This window comes from Melopsittacus undulatus, chromosome 2 (genome assembly GCF_012275295.1).
Source record: "Melopsittacus undulatus isolate bMelUnd1 chromosome 2, bMelUnd1.mat.Z, whole genome shotgun sequence".
Lineage (NCBI taxonomy): Eukaryota > Metazoa > Chordata > Aves > Psittaciformes > Psittaculidae > Melopsittacus > Melopsittacus undulatus.
Window position 1 is genome coordinate 6,191,268 of NC_047528.1, and position 16,186 is coordinate 6,207,453.

The window sequence follows — 16,186 nt, forward strand, 5'->3', positions numbered from 1 at the left end:
CAAAAGATATTGAAATTATGCCTTTACACTTTTCAAGATCACACTGTTTGTTCATTTTTTGTTGAAAGGGTGGAAGAAGTGAAGGTATTTGCATAAGATATTTTTAGTTTGTTGAATCACCAAAAATGTAAGGACTGCATCCTGCAAAGGATAAAGCTGAAAAGCTTTGCTTAAATGGCTCTGTGGTGTAGATACTGGTTAACAGAAGGAATATAAGGGCAGCACTTTACCTGTTTGTGAGGTTGCTTTCCTAGCAGCAGCTAATGATTTTCCTCACACATACTTATATAGGCTATTACTCAAACATACAACTGAAAGTAACTATATGGAAACTAGTATGTGTATCTTTCAGGGGTAATAAAGGCATTTCCATCATCCATGTGTTTGGGATGGTTTGTGTGATAATCTCCCCCAGCCAGTCAGATATGCATGTGCATTGTTGGGCAGCTTTTCAGATGTGAGGCACCATCAGATTTAGTCTTTGCAATGCTCCATGTGATATATTCTTCTGACTCATCTTTGAGAGAATGTCTTGGTGTTTAGTTGTTTGCTTAATACCTAAGTTGTGAGAGATGCTCCAGGCGAGGACATCCTTACGTGTAAAGTGCCAAAGCTTTTATTTATTTAGCATGACGTAGTGTTAATATCATTTAACTCAGATCAGGCAGGGAGCAGGAAAGCCTGTAGGGAATCTGCTCTGCAGAGGAACTTCCCTGTCTTCCCACTTTAAAGAAGTGAAATGCATATCCCATTATTTGGTTGGCCAGCCAGGATTTTCAGTGTGAAACAGCTCAGCAGGAGCTCAGTGTGATTTGCTCACAAGAGCTCACAGTGAGAGGCTGTGATTTGGACTAACTCACATATGTAGAGCATAGGAGTATCCTCATGAGAGCTTGTCAAGGCACTTTTGAAAAGTTTTCTTTGAAATGCAATATACTTGTTAGAAAACAAAAAGTTTTGCTAGTCCAAGATAAATTTTCCAGCCCCAGACAAAGAGAGAAGCATATGCCATTAAGGTAAAAATATCTCTGTGGTTGGTTCAAGTCAAGCACAGCAGGCTGTAAATACCGGTCTACAGCACTCAGACTGAGTAGCCTATTCACCAGTTATCTGGGGGACCTTCCTTCTTTCTATTTCTTTTTGTTTTAATAAAAGTTTCAGTTTTGCAAAATTCAGACAACTAGAAAACAGGCTGTGCCTTCTCTCCTACCACCACCTGAATGCATTTTATCTTCTCTTGCACTCAGCTGCAAAGCTGCCTGCTGACTACCACTGTAATTCTTGGTCCTAATGGTTCTCTTTCTAAAGGCTGTTAAGTAATTACAGTGAGTTTATACCCTATTCTGGAGCAAATGATCCAGATTCAGCTGACTTAACTTTTGCCTTCAGTGTTAGAAGCATATAGTCCACAATTACAATTCACTCAAGAGCCAGTGGAGAGAGAAAACTGCTTCCAAAGGATGATTAAACCTATCCAAAACCAGTTACCACCAAGGAAGCCAGTCTTTCTACTGATTAGAAAAGAGAAAAGCTAGAGAAAGCCTAGGACCCTAGCTTAAATTAGAGTCATAACTTCTAGACACCAAAGTCTAGATGAAGTCTCTCCCAGAACAGGGTTTCCCAAGAGTGGAAAAACCCTTTAAACTGGCAGTGAAGGACCTTGCAGGACAAGTAAGTAGCAGATTAATCTAAATTCAGACTGGAGAGCAAGCTAGCTGATTTAATACTTCTTCTGAGTAGTTGGTATGTATACTGAGCATAGTAATCTCTGAAATAGCTTTATTAAATGAGCACAAGAAGGAGCTGGGGAATTGATTTATAGATTTTTAACTGGCAAAATGTTGAAATTAACATAAGGAGTTAATAAGTGCTTGTAGAGGATCTGCCAACAAACATTTCCAACATAGTTAACGTACAGAGCACTTCAGCGTTTAAATGTTAGCACTATGATTTGAGAGCCTTCTGACTAACATGCAGCCCTCCTTCTCAGCTGTTTCCCTTCCCTGAGGCTAGAGGGGAAGTAGAACCATGGATGTAGGTAGGGTCCAGTCCTGTTTTTGTTCTTCAGAAGGTTATTCTTAAGGTATTTTAACATTGTTTTTCCCTCATTCTGTGATTTCCAGCCTATGGCACAGAGCTGAAATTGATTTAAATGATAATTATAAAAAATCTTACATTGAATTAGAAAGTTAATTGAAGGAGAAAGTTAAATTGTAAAAAAATCCTGGATAATTTCTCTTTTTTAATGTACAAATGATGCATTTGTGCATTAAATGAAAAATAGATTCCCATTAAGACAATCTTGTACTGAACTAAGTTGGGTTTTTTTGTCTGTTTGGGGTTTTTTGTTGTTTTGTTGTTGTTTTTGTTTTTTTTTAAATCCCAAACTTAAAATATTGTCTTGATTCTTTTTTGTTGTTAAACATAAAACAGATGACTCAAATATACCTCATGCAATTATAGCTGTGTTGGCCCACTGCTATCTTTTAAGGACATTCTTGGCTAACAGTGGGAAACAGCTATGTATTTCTTCTGTGCTCTAACATTAAAAGAACAAAAAATCCATAGTTATCTGTACCTTTTTCCTGCAGGTTTATGTCCTTATCTGGCATTTCAGCATTAAGCCTGAATATGCTTTTGTACCTTTGTGTGTAAAAGAAGATTAACAAATTATACACTGTGTCTTAATTCTGCTTTCTGTGTTTCCCTGGCTCTAGCATCCCTACAACTCTGTGCATAAGAAGCATCATCTTGCATTTGTGTTGTGTGGAAGTAATTAGTGCACTGAACTGTGAAAGGCTGGGAGCTTATTTAAAATTAATTCTATCAAAATAGCATCTTGCTGCAGTGAGGAGACAGATTGTTATATCTTGAAAAATCTTTAGCTGAAGTAAAAGAAAAAAGCCCTGTTTCTAGCTGCATTCTTTTACCTACAAACGAAATGCTGCATTATTCAGTGACACAGAATGTTACTTTAAACAGATTTATTCATCTTGTCTTAGAGACATTGGGTTGCACCCTGAGCAAATCAAAATCAATGCTGGAAGTCCCATTGTGAAGTATGCTTTGAAGAAGTAATAAATACTCAAGCTCATGGAGGAAAAAAAACCCATATATGTGCAATGAACCATCCTAAGAACTAAGGGAATTTTGATGGGATTGAACTGATATACTAACTTTATAATGTCTTCTTCATGGGATGTATGTTTTATTTTACAATTGGGAATATGGATATGTGGGCCTCATGTTCAAATGAACTAAGGATCTGCAACTGGAGCAGCATCAGCTTCTGTAATGTGGCTTTTTACTCAACCATATATTGTACAGTGAGAGTTGCTGGGTGCTGCAGACTGGTCTTAATTGTGAAAGCGTTTAGAAAGAGATCTGTTTGTAGAAGCGTAATACAAGAGGATGAGTAATATTGATGGAAGTCCATGAGAATTTCTCCTCTGGAGAGGAAGAAGTCTAGACCATGGGTGGAGAAGCTTCAATTGCACACTTATTGTATTAGTGTGAATGTTACAGCTGCAGCCCATTTTTGTCTCTCCCAGCTCGGCAGCTGGGAGAACTGCCTGAGAAGTGTTATGTGGCCTGATGTCTCATTGCTTTTACAGACAAGGGGGAAATAGTCTTTATTTTCTACTTTATGTACAGACAAAGCTAGCAGGTGTATTTCAAAGGTGATCTGTCTTTTTATTTTGTTTCTCCTTGTGTCTTTTTCTTCAACATCTCACATCTCCTAAATGGATCTGTGCTATCCGTTAGTTTTACAGAGCTCCATGAGCAGTTCTGTTGTTCATTGGCCTTATTTTTATATAGTACTATGGAAATTAGTAAGGGTTTTTTTGAACCTACCTAGTCCCTTAAACAAAATGGGTGGTGGAAATAAGTTTACTTCTTGGTTTAGATATATAGGCTCCCTGGACGCAGTGCCAAGAGTCTGATCTTGCTAGATATTCACTCCCCATAAGCGTGAGAGCCTGAGTTTGTCAAGGCTTCAGTAAGCTCTGAAGGTGCAAACCAGCTTGCAATATCAAGCCTACAGCACCTAGCAACATGTATTTATTTTTCCATCTGTTCCATTTCCCCACATTAGTTTATAAGCCTTTAAACTTGTTGCATAAGAGGAAAATCACAAATAAAATATGGCTAGATGTTAAATCTTTCCCTCTTTCAGACATTTGCCTGTGCAAACCTCTTTTTCTTCTTCTGTTAGGCATTTTTTAGAGTTAAGCATCATTTGCAGAACTCTATGCTTTCTCCACCTGCTGCTGGCATTTTCTGACCTGAAGTTCATGTGATCTCTTAGTGCGGTAAGCACTTCTCAGCAGTATCATTTTGAAGATCCCAAATGGGCTCATCTAAAAGGGAGCCCATGAGCAAAGCAGCATGGGTGTAGTGTGGGTCAGGGGCCAAAAACCGAAGAGCTAACAAAGCAAACCAAGCTGTTGGGCAGGTGCGCTTGATGCAGATCACACTTTGGGATCATCTTTACTATGAAGTTACTCTTTGAGTGGAACTTTTGGAAGTTTGGCTTGCAAGCACAAGTGGAAACTCTGATGTGTCTGGTGTGGCCCTGCCTGTTCTCCTGCACCAACTTCCTGATTGAAATGTCTGCTGTACTGTAGATTTTTTCTTCTTTCTGAAGTGTCTTAAGCTACGCTAGGACAGCGCTACTTTAAACGAGTGCTTCCTCCCAGGTTAACCATTAGAATCATTCATTTACTTCAAGTAGCTTAAGGCTTTTATAATATTATAATACTATTATAATAGTGTTAAGGTAATAAAAGGAGCATTTTGCCCAGAGGCCTTTGTTCACAATGACTTTTGCATCTGCAGCAAGACCTCATTTGAACTATGCCTCTGAAAAGTTGGTCAGACCCACCCTTAACAGTGATTTGTGAGCTTCCTTAACTTTGGTCACTAACAAGAATGATTAAGACTTCTTATTGCATTCATAGCCACTAGCTTCATAAATATTTTATTGCATGCTTACGCTTTTTTCATATGCTTTATTTTAGTTGCATTATAGTTTAGCAATTTACTCTATTATGTGTTTAAGAGGTGTATTTATATTCCTTGACATCTCTGGCTTTTCAGGCATGTTATCTTTGCATGACTTTTGATTTACCCTCATGCTAGCAGAACAAGAAGCTCTTCTTTGTTTTATTAAATTCTTTATAATCACGTTATTCCATGATTTGGCCTCCAGTCTTCAAAACAGTCACCATCACTTCATAGTATTGGTTTCCTTTTCTCAATGATTTTGAAAATGCTGTTAGGGACATACAATAACATTAGTGGATTTCATGCTTCCATTTCTAAAAGACATTAAATCGTTTTAAGAAACAAATTATGGCTATTTGTGTTCTCCAGATCCACGAGACTGTAGGGATCTAGGAGTGTGGGTATAACATTAACTGCTTTAGACTTTGCCAGTAAACCTAATTTTGACTAAATTACTTATGGCATTCCATATCTTTCTGGCATGCTTACAGTTTCACATTCTGTACCAAGATGAAACTTATTTCTCTCACAAGTCAGGCCCTTGACAGTGCATGCAGAACCTGCTGCTTGTTTGCTGTAGCTAATATCAGCAGCCCTAGAAATTAGGTTCATGTTTTGTATATAGTAGTGGTTTAAGCCAAAAGCAAAGTGAGCTGACTCCTACAGTAAGCTACAGTGCTAGTGTCCCACTGCCAGATTATTGATGACATCTCCTGCATGTTTTTAAACGTGGTTCTGTGTATGAATAAAAGCTCACAAAACCAGATGCAGACACATCCCTTGTTTCATTCCAGATCAACAACTAGATTCACAGTATTATTATTCAGAACATTTTGTGTTATATCTTTTCTTGTCTAAAAGTTTTCCAGTGTAACAGTATTACTAACACCAAGAAATAGTTAATCTTCTGATCTTTATGCAGTGTTACAATAATTTTTATGAGGGGCTACATTGTTGAATTTTCTGGATGTTCATGCAGTAAACCCCTAGAAATTACAGTTTTTCAATGTTAAGATCAAAGACATTTCATCTGGGGGAAAAAGCCAATTCCATTAGAAAATCTAGCTATTATCCAAGAGAAACAACACAGTTCTAATTTTAAATTCATTTTGATCTGCCTTCCATTGAGACCAGCCCAATGCTCAAATCACTGACAACTAGTCTAAATAAGGGTGGCTGCTGAATTTTCACAGAGCCAAGAGTCACAGGACATGTGCTGCATGGTCTAGGGGAAAGAAGGAAAGGTGGGAGGGAAGGATGATGATAGGACCCAGTGGAGCTGGGTTAGGTGTGCAGGTATTCCCAGGGGGATGCTGGTATTATTATGTCACTTTTTGTAACTTTGGGGTATTCATAATAGCCAATAATGGAGTTGTTTGACAGGGGAGCAGATCACAGCCAGTGTGGTGGGACTGGCGGCTAGTCAGCTGTTTGTAAGCTGTCGTGGTGCAGCTACTCCGTGTTCGTAAGTTGTACCTTGTGGTTGACACCATGCAGAGGTGTATTTTTCCCACATTTCACAAGGCAGTTAACCTTGACCTGTTCACAGCCTCAGAAGGAATTCCCATTACATCTTGGGTCACGATCTGGCAGCAGTACTGATGATAGTCATTATGGGCAGGATTAAAGGCCAGTGTGTGCTCCTCTGTTCCTTCTTCTTGTGTACTTTCACCCAAACCATAGATATAAATCTAGGTTAGGGAAAGCATCGCATTGCCTCCACTCAGAAACACTGAATACAGAGAATCACACTTTTTTAGCCAAAAATAAGCCATCTTACAGTCAGCCCAGCCCCCTGTGAAGAAGCAGGGGAGATATGGTGGGGGAAACACACAGCAGCATTTGAGAGCATTGGCTGTGTCTGCAGTCAGGGGGAGGCAGTACCCTCTGTGCGACCTGCTGCCAGAAACTACTGATACTGTTCAAGTGGCTCAGAAGCAAGCAGTAGCACTGGCCAACACACTCAGATCACATCAGCTGAACCTAGAAGGTGTCATTCCCAATACTCTAAATCAGCTTGAGCCGTGGTTGAAATGCACTGCTGCTGGGTGGCTGTGCATGCTGGAGGACGTCCCCCTTCATCTCCCTTGCAGCAGCCCTTGAGCTGTTTGTGCAGTGCACCAGGAGTCAGCTTTGTGAATAGATCTGGGTGGAAATCTTTTGGTTTCTTGTTATTTTCCATCTTTCCAGCCAGATCAGTGTCCAGCCCAGCTCAGTGCTGAGGCACACAGACACTGAGCACAGCAGGGTGGGTGAATCGACCAGGCTGTTTAATCTGGTGTTGCTGAATAACAACCATGTTCTGTGTGAACCTGGCCCGTTAGTTTGAACAATGCAGCAGATCGTCTTGGGATCAGAGAGAAGACAGGCTTTTTAAGGCCAAAATCTCCTTTGAATATGCCAACCTGTCCCATCCTTATGCTCAATTAGAAAAAGCTTTATGCTGCTTTTTAACATTTGATTCTGTTTTATCCTTTCTCTGAGCTTCACATATCAGGCGATCTGGTTTCCGTTCACAGTTTGGTCTTTAGTGCTAGGAAGTGATTCTCAATAATCACCCGACATCAATAGATAACAGTATGCTACAGCTAGAGCAGATCAAATCTTCGGCCTTCTCCTTCTGTGATTTTCTTAAATAATTGGCATTTCTGAACATAAGCTGCCAAATGTGTCATTTCTTCAATATAAAGCCTCCTAGAGATAATGTCCATCTTCCTGAATGACTTCACATATAAATACAGTACAGCTGGAGAAAGGTTACTTCAAAAAACAATCAACTGAAGGTTAAAGCTGTTTGTTTTATCATGGAAAACACTTTTTGTAACTCTGGGATGTTTATAATAGTCAAACTGTATCTGAAGTATCTGCATTCAGGGCACACACTAACATGTATTGCCTGTGTTCTGCAGCTGTATAAGCTACAGCAGATGAAAAGAACCTCAGCTGAAGAACAACCAGCCCAAAACTTTGTATTAAACAGCGGTAGCATTTGTTAGCTGGAGTCTTCATTAAGTATAGACTCAATTCTGGCTCTGGAGATCAATATAGCTCTGTGGGGAAGGAGCACCTAACATTTAAAATGGTCAGTGTAGACTCACAGGTGAAGTTCAGTTGCCTCACTGAAGTCTTTTCCATAGCATCCCACAGAGCTGGTTCAGCTGTCAGTCTCCCAGACTAATTTGATTTTAAATACTGCTTTTCTTCAACTGATTTTTAATGCATTTTACCAGTGATGTGGTGGTGTTTTTTCCAAATAGAAGCCTTCATTAATAAATAACATGTATTAGCATAATCATATCTTTTAATATAAGATGTAAGATATGCAACATATATACATATGCTGCATACATACATATGCATGCATACACACATATGCATGCATACACATACGTGTAACACTTAATGACAATGTAATAAACACTGCAGAATGAAGTAAGGTACAGAGATTTCTGAGCTTAGTAGCCCAAACCAGCCATGCAGGGAAGGGAGGTTTGGTTCCTGGACCTGAGTAGCTGGGTGAGGTATAGCTTGGCAGGAGAGTTCATTAGAGGGTTCAGCACAGCACCAGCACTCTGGGGATCTCTGTACTGCCATAATTATATTACTTCTCCTTCTGAATTAACTCAATGCCTGATAACGCAGCATCTTTGTGCTACAGCCATTACAGACTTGCCCTCCCCACAAATGCTTGGAATTATATTTTTGCAGTTTCACTAGGGGAAAAATAATTGTAAGAAAAAAGAGAAGTAGCTATGACTGCTGCTGATAGTGCAGCACTTAACATAATGCCTTCCTTGGCTGGGAATCTCAAGTGAGCAGAATCCCAGAGCAGTGGTAAGCAGGGGGGGAAGATGCAGAAAACCTTCAGCTCTTTTCCTAAACCCAGAAAAAACAAAAGATAAAAAGAGAAGCAAAACATGTTGAATGAAAGGGAATCCAGCAAAATGAGGCATTGAGTTACCACTCTGTAATAGCAATAGCAAAATATTCTCCCTTCCCTGCCTTCAAAAAGACTGGAAATAAAAAATGATGGAGAAAGGAATCCAGATGATTAGAAAGAGGTGGATATTCCCAATGTAGTGCATGGGGAGTCATGTGCATGATTATCCTGTGGACTCCTTATGATGTTTAGGGGCATCTATGGCTCTCCCAGGTGAGCTTCTAATCCACTGCAGCTTCCCCAGCTCCCTGCAGCAACCCATCCAAGCAGAGAAGTTCATCCATAAGACTTTTTATAGGATCACAAAATCATGGAATGGTTTGAGTTGGAAAGGACCTTAAAGCTCATCCAGTTCCAAACCCCTGCCATATGCAGAGATGCCTTACACATTTTGCCCAATGCTCTGTCCAATCTGGCCTTGAACACTGCCAAGGATGGGGCATTTCCCACGTCCTTGGGCAACCTGTTCCAGTGCCTCACCACCCTTACAGTAAAGAACTTTTTCCTTATATCTAACTGAACTTCACTTGTTTAAGTTTAAACTCATTCCCCTTGTCCTATCACTATAGTCCTTTTAATAGGTCACCTGATGGTTGGACTGCTGTATCCAAATGGCCTTACTGTTGATGAAAAGAAGTAAGTGTAAGAAGGTTCTGCATCAGAGAATAAAAGAAAGTAGCCCATGTGTGGGACCTCCTCATTATACATTAGCAGGAAGGATGGCTCTTTCAGAAAAGACATACCCTAAAAAGACAGAACATTGACCATAAGTAGGAAACAGAGAGATTGAGATGAAATCCAAGGATGCATAAAAGTAGATAACTGAACCAAAAGTATACATGTTTATAAAGGTGATCTAAAAATTGAAGGCAGAACTGGACTGTGGGAGAGAGCCCTAAGAGGCATATTACAAACCCTCATGCTAAAAGCATAAAAAAATATTAAAAACATGTTAGATAAATGAACTTTGTTAACAAGTAATATAAGAGTCATTAGGACTGAAATGGATAGAGTTCCTTGGCTAAACAGAAAATCATAGTGTTATAGTATCACCACTCACCTGCTTCTCATATTGGTTTACCTTAGGCATCAGTAGGCCTGGTGCCCATGAGTCTGCAAGACTGGGGCTGGGTGGACATTCAGCTTAAGGCAGCAAAGCTTTCTTCTGATTATGACTTTGTGGGCCTCCAGAAATGACTAATGAGCAAAAAGTACAGATCATAGACTATATTCCAAAAGGAGCTATGTATTACTGGTTCTTCATAAAATGTACTCGGGCGGCAGGAGGACAGAACCTATCAATTATGAATGAAGAGATTGCAGTTCCATTATTTACAGTAAAAAATGTGCTCTGTAAGTATGCAGAAAATAGCAGTGAATAAAGGAAGCTTTGGGAAAGGCAATCCCCAGGCTGGAAAAAAGAAGAAATAAGTATAAGGAAGGCAGCAATAGGGAAGGTCCTTCCCTGGATGTTTTTAATGAGAGTCTGGACGTTCTATTTTGTTGTACCCTAAGGAGCATGACCTAGTCACTTCTATGAGACAGGATAAGTCATGCAGTGGGCATTTTCCACTTCAGATCCTCAAAATTCTATTAAAGCAGAGTAGAAATGGTCACCTTTAGGGGTATGATGATGGATGAAATACCTCTTGTGATGTGTGCTCCTCCCTGATAAGACTCCTGGCATGCCATTTCCTGGGGAGTTCACAATAGACACATTTAAATAGATTAGGCATGGAGAGAATAACAAACAGTGTGGACAATTACTTTTTAGAATAAGGTTACAGTTAAACCTTTATGTCAGTATTAGCTAGACATTACCCGCAGGCAAGAGAGCAAAAATGAGCCTTCGGGGAGATCTTAATCAAAGAAATGACACAAATCGTGTCACTGATTTTGTGGCCAAAATAGTAAGTGAGGAAACCAAAAGGTCTTTATTTGCTCTTATAGCAAACCGGCTGGTCAAGAATGGCATGGAAGAAAAAACAGAGACAGCTAGAGGGAGATAAATAAGAACAGAACTCCACAGGGCTTTCGAAGAGGCTTGAGTGTAATGAGTTAAAGGAGAAACTTGAGGGAATGAGGGCCATTATTAAAGCACTAAGCAAAAAAAGAAGTGATACTAGCAGATGCATTTTTCAGACCTGGAGGGTAAAAACTGGGAGGTCAGGCAAGATGACGGTGCAGCAATCAGGAGCTCACACAGAAATTGAACTCTAAGATAGACAGTGATTTTCAGTAAGCCTAGGTAGTCAGACAAAACCACTCGAAAGAAAGATTGGTTACAAGTTCTCTTTAAAATGACGGAATGATCTGTCCCATTTTTTTTATTCGAAAAATACCTTTTTTCATTGATCCAGGTATTGCAGCATTATTCTGAAAATTATTTCAAGTGTGGAATTCTGTTTGCCATAATCACACCCATTTACTGAGATCAAGTAGGTTTAAGTGGACTTGAAAGAAGAAATGTACTTAGCGATGTTTACAGAGACTAAGAAACATCTAGGTGTACTTAGGGATAATTTTAGTCAATATGGAGGTAAATAATCTGAACTGAAACTGTATTGCTGTTGTATTCCTAAAATATGGAAAGATAGGGATATTTGTTTTCCTGTAAGAACTGTGAATCTCTTTTCCTAATATGTAGCTTTAGAATTATAATAACACAAAAATATGGCTTTTAATGTGCCAGCATAGCTTTTTCTTATGACTCTCTGAATTCTATTAGTTCTGCTCCATGGCAAAAGAAAAGCTGATGAGCTGATGGTATAGTAGGCTATCTCTGCCAGATTGTCATAGTGTGTTGTACTGCAGTAAAAGAAAATCACAGTCAGTGATTTATGAGGTTACCAGTCTTTTCAATTTACACTGATTACAGCAAAAGAGTAAAAAGTCCAAACAGTAAAAAACCCCAGACTGGCTTTAAAATTGCACAGTGAATTCTACATCCAGATGAAAACATATGTTAACTCAAGAAACAACGTCATTGTAGGGTTTTAGTTACCAGCTTTTTTTCTGATCCTGTTTTCCTTGGCCTCTTTTCATCTGATACCATTATACTTCAGGCATTTCTATAACTATTGAGCTAGTTTCACGTTTAGTTGTAGCTCCTGCTTTTCTTTGCCAAAAAGAAAATTATGCATATCATCAAGACCAAGAGGGCTGAAGAAAAAAATGCCTCTATTATGAATGGTATAAAAGGAAAAATAGCCTCAATTACTTCCAAAGGCCCATCTTGTTTTCTTTCAAACAGTGCCAATGTCTTTATTATTTATGTGATAAATGAAGATTGTTTAGTAATTTCTAACCAGTAGCTACTCTGCCTTATTACATATTGTACCCAAGGAGGAAAGGTTAATATCTGGACAGAGCAGGCAGATTAGAGGTTCAAAAAACCTTTAATTGTGATGTAAAACAATTATTAGCAGTGGAATAAGGAAATAATGTGAAACTGTGAGAAAATTTTTAATAGATTTTGTAAAGTAACTGAATTATAGACGGGACAATGCAGGTAGGAAGGAAGCTGCAGGAGCAATGAATTAATGGAAGCAGAGAAAGGAGTGAGTGAATGGTGTATGGGTTGCTAGTCACCTGGAGGACTTTTCCAAATGATAAACTGCAGGACCTGTCTGAATGTAAGCTAACAATCCATACCTAATCACCATGAGACACATGCAGAGATCCTCTAAGCTTTTCTAGTATGGTGAACTTTTCCTGCCTATTTCATATTCTAGGAAGGACTTGCTCTGTTTTATGGGTATGAAATAGTATGAATAGGGCTGCTGCTGTTGGATCTACAGATAGTCGAACAATTCACTTGTACAAAATCATTGTACTATTGCTTCTCTGTTATCTTTCTGCATGCTGTTATTTAGCCTCTGAATTTTATTTAGAATAAAAGAAATGAATAATAATACTGAATGTGTTATCTACTTCCCAGATCTGGTTCTATGAATTCATTCTTTCTTGCAGTTCCTTCCTATGTTTTCCCTTCATTTACAAATCATTAAATATAGTTATTCAGTCTCTAAACATTTTCTAGGAAATAAGGACATAAGGAAATTTGTCCCATTTGGAAGGGCTATACTCCTGGAAAGGAGGAAAGTAAAGGTTAGCTCTACTTAAAAGCACCTTTTAGGAGAGTGTTAGGTAATGTTTATCTAACACTTTTAATCATCATGATTTTAAAGTTGTGTTCATATGTGTATTAGATTTGACTTACAAAAGTAAGCATCATAACATTGAGATAGACCTTCACTTATTACCTGTGTTCTTCTTTTCCTTTTCCACAAAGAAGAGAGAAGGATTAGGGTAGATATTGTTGCTTCACTTACATTTCTTGATCTTTTCCTCAGGTAAGAGGAAGAGAGGATTGATGGGTTTTTTTTTCCCCTTTTTATAAAAGAAGCTTGCACAAGCATTATAGTAGTAAGGAAGAATAGAAAAGGCATTTTTTTCAATCTTTTGGTATTTGCATAGTTTAATTGCTGCTAAGATATCACAGAGATTATAATTATGTAGATAAGTAGATCTTTATTATGAACAGATATTTTTAACAGTGCATTTCCTGTTAAGGGCTGACCTTTCAAATTAAATGATCAGAAATCCTATGCTACTGATTAGCTCTTTTTTTGTAGCTGTTACATCCCAGAAGGTTTTGCAGAGGGTGAAAATGCAGGTAAGTAATGGACTTTTCCCCACTACTATTAGGAAGCTCTTTTTAAAGCATGAAGCAACATTTTCAGTGGCTAGGATCTTCTGGATAACTTCTTACAATCAAGCCATCATTTATATATTGTTCTTAATGAATTGTCAGGGAAGATTTTAAGTGCTTTTTTGGAAGTCTAGAAGTTCAGTCTGTGCCTTACAAGAATCACATGCTTTCTTTATTTCATCAGCTTTTCTTTTTCATTCTCCATGCCCTGGCAAAGTACAAACTATACACTTGAAATCATTCATGGTACATGGAACCACCATAATGTCCCCCATGCTGACTTTTGGTTATGTTGTTATTACTGTCTAACAGCAGTTCTCTTGTTTGTGCTCATACCAAGAGCTGAAGGCAGATAAATACCCAAAGCAATATTTCTGCACAAAGTTCTGTATTTTGAGCTCTCTGGTTTGGATTGTTAGTAGCTCCCTCCAGTGTCATTCATAAATGTGGAGGTCATTGTAACAGGTATTAGCTAAAAGCAAACCTTTTCATTCCTTTTTTAGGAATATCATCTGTGCTTGGATGCAGTAAAAGTGCTCTCAGATTGCAGCTTCAGCCATGGGTAAAATTAGCCATCACGTGCTATGGACTGGAAAGCTAGTGCATTGCATTCGAGAGCTCTAATTATTTACTAGTATCTTCTCTACATTATTACTACTTGAAAAAGTAATTATTTCAGATGCTTCTGGGAGAATGTGTGCATAGAGTAAACAATAAATTTAAGTATAGCCTTGGCCTAGTCAATATTTTTTAATCTTATAGTCCTCACCTAATAATCTATAAAGATTGCAGTGCCTTGGGAAAATGACTGATCTTCTAATCTACAAGGTAATTAGAAAAAATTGTTTTCTATTACTTTCCAAAAGAACCAGCAAGTTGGATTTTCCTGTTGGTTACAATAAAATTATAGATCTCTCTAAACTTTTAAGCTATCCTTGCTGTGTAACCAGCTATCTTCTGAAGACAGGTTAGTAAAAATAACACAGAATAAGAGAATAAGAAATCAGACTAAGAATAACACAGGTAACCTAAGAGCTGACTTCCTTAACCTGAGAGTCAGGTAGTCTAACTCTCCTGGAAGGAGATGGTTGTGGAACATGGAAGAGTGTTAAGGCTGAAGTGCTGAAGAATAACATGAAAGAGGCAGCGAATCCATACCTAGATAAAGAAACAATTTGAGCCAGCAGGGATAAAAAGCTTCTAATATGGGCAGAATTTCTTCTAACAAATGAAATAAACTTGAAGGTAAGGAATAAAATAGAAGGAAAGGACATATTTATGATAGCAAAGGACAATTGGGAGAGAGGTTAAAGAACTTCTGTAATTGAGGAGGACAAAGGAAAACATACCTCCCATGTAATCTAAGTCTAGTATATTGTGCTTGTAATTGCTTTTTCTTCCTCTCCTAAAGCTGTGTTAATGTTAGAAAGCATAGTAACTTAGTGCAACAAGTCCTTTTGAAGTCAGAATGCCACAACTTTTTCCTGAATGTCATGGCAACATTCAAAGGTTGCATTCTGGGTTTCCAAAGCAGGCTAAAGTAACAACATTATTTTGACCAGTAGAAGGCTGATCAGAGAAGACTCTGATTTAGGTTTGATTCATAATGAATATGGAAAGTAGTATTTTAGACTACCTTAGAAGTAACAGGTGGATTCATCATATCCATGTTAGTGCTGAATTTATCGGAGGATGACTAGTCATCTAGTCACCACTAGACTGTGTGTCTGACATGTGGGGCTGTTGGACAAGTCACCTTGCAGAAGGTCTGTCTGGGATATTCTGAGCTCAGGACCCGGGTCAGCTCCATTCGTATGCAAACACAGCTGGGAAAGAAGCTGTCTCCAACTTTCCAAACCCCACCTGCAGTCCAGACACTATTAAGCCTATCAAATTAGCTTATCTTGTCTTCAACCCTCCAGGTACAGCTGCCAACACAATAGAGCCTGTGTGACCTTGTCTATATAGTGCTGAGTTCGAGGACCCCATTTTTCCATTTGCTTTGGCTACTACAGTCCTCACTGGTAGACACAGTAGTCATTTGAACACACAAAATTTGAGGCCTTTATTGACCCCTCAATTTTACTTTTTACCCATCAGTGTGATTTTCTATACCAACGAACCTAGAGACAAATAACTGCTGTGATGATGGAGTTTGTGGAAGTGTATAGCTAACTAGTTGACTATATTTAATCCCCTTCCTCTGTTGCTTTTTATTCATGAGAGAGTACTTCTCAGAATAGCTTTGTTTAGTTTCAAAGTATGACAGAATTTCAAGCAAGTGTCTAGCCAGTATCCAAACCCTCACAATAAATCAGAATATTTTCTTCAGCCTCTGAATGTTCATAGTCTATATGATTTATTTATCTGGAACTGCAAGGTTGCAGCTTTCTGAAAGAGTTTCTGTTTTGTTTGTGGTCCATAAAATGCTTCCACTGGTTGATTTAGCACTAAGCTGAAGCATGTCCTTCAAAGGCTGACAAGACTTCAAAGACAAGAACTTTTTGTTAATTGATAACTCTGTT